General features: G+C 37.7%; 1 long non-coding RNA gene across 2 annotated transcripts; it reads left to right on the top strand.

Moving 5' to 3' along the window:
* The first annotated feature begins 1,803 nt into the window (after positions 1–1,803).
* Positions 1,804–5,448, top strand: LOC133780486 (uncharacterized). Of its 2 annotated transcripts, XR_009869357.1 has the most exons (4): positions 1,804–2,477; positions 2,560–2,638; positions 4,185–4,250; positions 5,242–5,448. It is a non-coding gene; the product is annotated as an uncharacterized LOC133780486 (long non-coding RNA). The 2 variants fall into 2 exon arrangements; XR_009869358.1 differs by having other exon boundaries at positions 1,804–2,638.
* Positions 5,449–6,000: the final 552 nt, after the last annotated feature.

Raw genomic sequence — 6,000 nt, 5'->3', positions numbered from 1 at the left:
AAATAGGGAACAACATGGAGGTTTATGTTGATGACATGCTTGTCAAGTCTCAACTCAACAAGAACCATGTTGATGACCTCGAAGAGTGCTTCGGCGTGCTCAGAAAGTATAACATGAAGCTAAATCCTCAGAAGTGCACTTTTGGGGTGTCTTCAGGAAAATTTCTGGGCTTTATTGTAAACTCTCGTGGAATCGAGGCTAACCCCGACAAGATCAAGGCCTTGATTGACATTCCCTCACCTCGGAGGCACAAAGATGTCCAAAGTTGGACTGGCAGGATGGCAGCCCTAAGCAGATTCATCTCGAAATCTACGGATCGTGGTCTTCCATTTTTCAACTTATTAAGAGGAGGTAAGAAATTTGAATGGACGGAGGAATGCGAGCTGGCCTTTCAGGAGCTCAAAAAGCACTTTGCAGAACCACCCATCCTGTCAAAACCTGAAATGGGAGAAATACTGTACCTATACCTTTCAACCACCGAACACGCGATAAGCGCGGTGCTCGTTCGAGAAGAAGAGAAGGTGCAAAGACCCGTTTACTACATCAGTAAAAGATTACTGGGGCAGAGTCAAGATACCAATTGATGGAGAAACTCGCGCTCAATTTAATTCATTCATCTTGTAAACTCCGCCCCTACTTTCAGGCGCATCCCATCCATGTGCTGACTGATCAACCGCTTAGGCAAGTCTTGTCTAAACCAGAAGCTTCAGGTCGACTTCTTAAATGTGTTGTTGAGCTCGGACAGTTAGAGATCACCTACCACCCAAGAACGACCATTAAGGCACAGGCATTGGCGGACTTTATAGTGGAATATACTGGAATAGCCGACGACGAGGTAATAACCACGGCCCACGAGCTGTGGAAACTTTACGTCGATGGCTCATCAAATGAAAATGGAGTGGGGGCAGGGGTCATTTTGGTTACCCCCGTAGGGAGCAGATTTCATTCTGCCTTAAGATTTGGCTTTAAAGCATCGAATAATGAGGCCGAATACGAGGCTTTACTCGCAGGACTTCGTATAGCAAAGGAGCTCAAAGCTAGAGCTATACATTGCTACAGTGACTCCCAACTCGTGATTAATCAAATCCTAGGAGAATACCAGGCTCGTGGTACAAGAATGGCAGCTTATCTAGAGAAGGCAAAATCTGCATTGGAGTGTTTCGATTTTTATGCAATCAAACAGGTTCCCCGGGAACGGAACTCAAATGCAGATGCCTTAGCTCGACTCGCCACATCCACCGAAAATGAAGAGTTGAATGTTGTACCCATAGAACACTTATCAGCACCTAGCATTAACGAGCCAGAAGAGGAAGATGTCTGTATGATCGAAACAGAGCCGACCTGGATGACCCCAATAGTTGATTATCTCGAAAATGGAGTCCTTCCAAAAGATCGGAACCAGGCACGAAAGTTGATGTATCAACTTCCCCGTTACACCATTTTGGACGGGAAGCTATACAGAAGGGGATATTCCATGCCGTTACTTAGATGCGTAACCCCTCCCGAAGCTAAGAAGATCATTGAAGAAATCCATGAAGGATTTTGCGGAGATCACACTGGGGGGCATAGCCTGTCCAAGAAGATCATACGCCAAGTGTAACGTCCTACGTTTTCGGGTACCTTTAAACGACTCGGGTCGGTATTTTTCCCCCGGGTTAAGAATATTATTTTAAATAATATTATATTTTGTTTGTAAGTATTCCATGAGTTATTGCTAGCCAAAATATGAATTTTGTGATTTTAAAAGTCAAGATAAGACTTTCGGTCCTGGACCGACACAAAAACCCTGATCGGGTAAAAATCTCGGAAAATAAAACGAAAAATCATGGCAATTATATTTTGGGCATAAAATACATTCATAAAAGTTAAGGTTTGGTCAAAAATAATAAACCTAAAAGAAAATGGAAATTTTAGGGCATTTTGTGTTAAATGCCTAATTTTGCCGAAATGGGGAATTTTATTCCATGAATGGACCTTAGGTTAAATTTTATTATGTGATTAATTAAATTAAATGTGAGAGACATTTAATTTAATTAATTAATGTTAAGTTTGGTGATTAAAACTTAATAAGAGTGAAAAAAGGTGTCAAAAGTCAATTTGGACTTTTCTTCTTATAAACCTTTATTAACCTTTATAAAAAATAAAAAATAAAAATAAAAAATTAATGGTCACATATATGGAAAAGGGTGGCTGGCCATGTGCTATTTTAGAGTGGTGTGAACCCAATTTTATAAAATTCAAATCCCATTTAATTAAGAAGTCAAGTGGGCAAGTGGGTAGAAAAGCACTCAAGTGTTTTGTGATATTTTGAAGAGTTGTGTGAGCCATTCTAATCCCCAAATCCGACCACTCTCCCTCCCTCATTCACTCTCATCTGATTTTTGAAGACTCTCTCAAGTGTTCTCTCCATTTTGAACCCCAAGAACACCAAAGAAACTTGGAAGCTAAGTCTTGGTCTAGGAAGGGTTTTCCCTAAGGTAAAGTTTCATTAATCTAGACTTTTGTCAAGTTTTAATCATAGAGTTTCAAATAGCTAATTACCTATGTTGTTGGAGGAAGTTGGTTAGGGTTTTTGAAAGGTTTTGAAGGATTCAAAGCTTATAGGAAGGTCCAAACCTTAAGCAAGAACACCAAAGAGGTAAAAAGTTTACTTTTGATGATTTTGTTGTAGGGTTTTTAGTTTTAAGCATTATTTTGTATATCTAATGCTTAGAGTTTCTTGTTGATGATGTAATAAGGTTATGGTAGTTGTTTAATAATTTTTATGATGCATGTGTATTGATTTTTGAAAATGGGAACCAAAACCCCCAAGGGTTTTGTAGGATACCCTAAAACAAAACATGTTTTGAGTTGTGACTTCCAAGGGGTCAAGCAGCCACTGTATATTGTTTTTGTAAAATTTAATTGTACTGTGATGTTGTTGAGATTGAGTACATAAAATTGAGCTTTTGAAACACTAAAAAATGTTTAGAAATGAGTAAGTTATGCTATTTCAAAGATTAGGTAAAAAACTGTTTTTTCGTATTCTTATTTTCGGAACCAAGTTTGGACAGCCACTGTATAGGGCAAATGAACCCAGTTTTTTCTAAAATTTTGTGGACATATTTCTGGCATAACCTATTAGTCCACTGTAAAATTTGGTAAGAAAATATTAAACGGGTTGAAAGTTATTAACTGTCAAAGTTTGGAAAAAATAAGGACTTGAAAATAAGGTCATTTTTACCTCATTGTTGGAAAATGATTTCACCAATCAAAAATGCTCATTTTGACCTAATATTTTACAAAGACCTAAATGGCATAACAAAAATGGAATTGGGAAATTTTGGAAACAATTGGGTAAGTAAATTTCAAGTTATGAACTAACGAAGTATGTAGTTAAAAATGTGAAAATTAGGTTTTTCACACTTAGTGTAAAAATGAGATTTTGGAACATAAGGTAAAAAGTAAAATTTTGCTTATTTCAAGATATAAATTGGTAAGTCTTGAAATCATATTTTCACTAAAATTATCCCTTTGAGTTTAAATGAATTATTTTTATTAAAGAGTTTTTATTCTTTCTAAAAATAAGAGATTTAATTTATTAGTAGTTAATAAATTAAAAGAGGGTTTAAAACCCTATATTTTGAGAAAATAATTAAATAAATTATTTTCCTAGTAAGTAAAATTGATTTATTGCTTTTGGAAAATTAATTAGTCAAGATGAGAAATTTATAACGGTTTTCCTAATTAAGACAAATTAGGCAATTTTCTTAAAACGGTTTTTAGATATTAAAACCTTAAGAAAAATAAAAGGAAAATTTAAAGAGTTTATTTTCTTTAAAAATAATTAAGGAATTTATTTGTATTTTCTGGATATAATACCGGCTAAAATCTTACATATTTTAACCGACTAGTCGAAAGTGCGGGTTAATAGCGATACCTTGAAAGAATAAGATTTTTAGCGGATTGTGGGAAATACCATTGTGATACCCGAGCCTAGGTATCGAGACCTTAGGATAGGTCTCCCCGAGACTTAGGGCTTAGTCTCGAATATTTTGTATAACTTTCCTTAATAGGTTTAAAACCAAATAAGGATTATAAATCCTTACAAATGACTTTTATTAAAATGACCAAACTGCCCAAAATAATAATAATGAATTATTAGTGCCATAATTAATCCGAGTATACTGTATGGATAACTACAGTATTGGCTAAGCGTAACTGGACTGAACGTTGGAGGGTGAAAACCTGCTGAGCGCTAAGGACTCCAAGTAAGTCAACTTATATTGTATGGCTGCAACATGAAATGATTATTGTCTTGTATGTTAGTATAGGGATACATGCACATATGTAGGCTGTCATAGAAAGTTGCTTAGAGACGTTAGTCTAGTGAGTGCTGATTTAGAAAATATGAACGGTAGAAGTCTGTCATGTCCTAGACGGTTGATCCCCGTCACACTGCTTGATTTTATTTATGTCCGGTTCATTACCGCGACGAGTGGCCATGAGATGAGGATAAGCTGGTTAAACCTAGGGGCGCCAAGATAAATGGGACCTAGGGGCCCTCATGCTTACTTAATCATTGGACGGTTAGAATCCGAGCAAGTGCTCTGATAAGTTATTCCCGGATAGCAGCCGTGAATATTGGCCATTCCGTGAGAGTGCCTAGAGATACTAGGGGTTGCCAAGATTGAGTGAGGTTGAACACCCTAGGGGCAGCTGCTCACCAGCACCACTGATTAACATAGAAGTCTCCGTAAAACCGTGTAAATTGGATTACACTCTTGAATAAGTAGCGATGCCCTAGGTAACACGATAGTTACCCTTGATGAGAATATTTATTGGCTAGATCTTAGTGTGGAGACTCGGTTCTCTTTTACAGATTAGCAATTATGTTGGAGGGCGCGTTACGCATGAATTGTTAGAAATTGTCGAGCGTTGGTCTCGAATTATGTTGTGATATAATATATCTTCTTGCTCTGGGATTTTCTGAGTGCAGGGATATAATTGTTGATAAGATATAGTTGTGATATAATATATCTGCTTGTTCTGGGATTTTTCTGAGTGCAGGATTTTTATCTAGTTACGAATTAATTTATCATTGGTTATCAGGCATGACCATAAGTTTGCCAGGACGCTTTAGCGTTCTTGAAATTGATTGTGTAGGGTCCGGATGGGTCCGGATCCCTATTTCTCTATCTGCTTTGTTTGGAAGTTGATCTTACTAAGCGTTTTCGCTTACCTAGTTGTTTCATGTTGTAGGTAAGAACAAGGGCAAGGCAGAGCAGTGAGCGCTGGAGTCTTCCTTGCAAATGTACATGTGGACCGACCTTTTGGGAAGCCTTTTTATTTTTGGAAATGTTGTGTAATTTTCCTAAACTAGGCTCACTCTAATCTTTATAAAACATGTTTGTAACTAAATGTTAAGTATGGCCATACGACTTTTTAAAAAGTTTTTTTTTCTATGGGTTTTTGAGACGTTTTGTTAAATGAAAACATTTATATTTCCGCATTATTGAGTCTTGAAAATCCGGGTCGTTACACCAAGGATATTTCTAGCCAACCATCAAAACGGATTCTTTCGAGTACGTGAAGAAATGCGACAAATGCCAGAGATTCGCCACGATACCCCGAGCTCCACCATCCGAGCTGACCATGTTGACTTCCCCATGGCCTTTCGCGGTATGGGGGATCGACCTCATAGGCTCTCTCCCGACTGGCAAAGGCGGAGTAAAATATGCTGTGGTCGCCGTGGATTACTTCACAAAATGAACGGAGGCTGATCCATTGGCGACTATAACTTCAAAAAAGATACTTGATTTCGTGGTAAAAAGGATCGTGTGCCGATATGGGGTACCAAGGAAGATCGTATCCGACAATGGAACCCAGTTCGATTGCGACTTGTTCACCAAATTTTGTGAAAAGAACGGCATAATAAAGAGTTTTTCATCAGTAGCCCACCCTCAAGCGAATGGCCAGGTCGAGGCTGTAAACAAAACTCTCAAAAGTTCTCTGAAGAAA

This window comes from Humulus lupulus, chromosome 5, assembly GCF_963169125.1.
Source record: "Humulus lupulus chromosome 5, drHumLupu1.1, whole genome shotgun sequence".
Taxonomy (NCBI): domain Eukaryota; kingdom Viridiplantae; phylum Streptophyta; class Magnoliopsida; order Rosales; family Cannabaceae; genus Humulus; species Humulus lupulus.
Note: the sequence above shows the minus strand (reverse complement) of the source record. Positions and strands in the feature narration are given on the sequence as shown.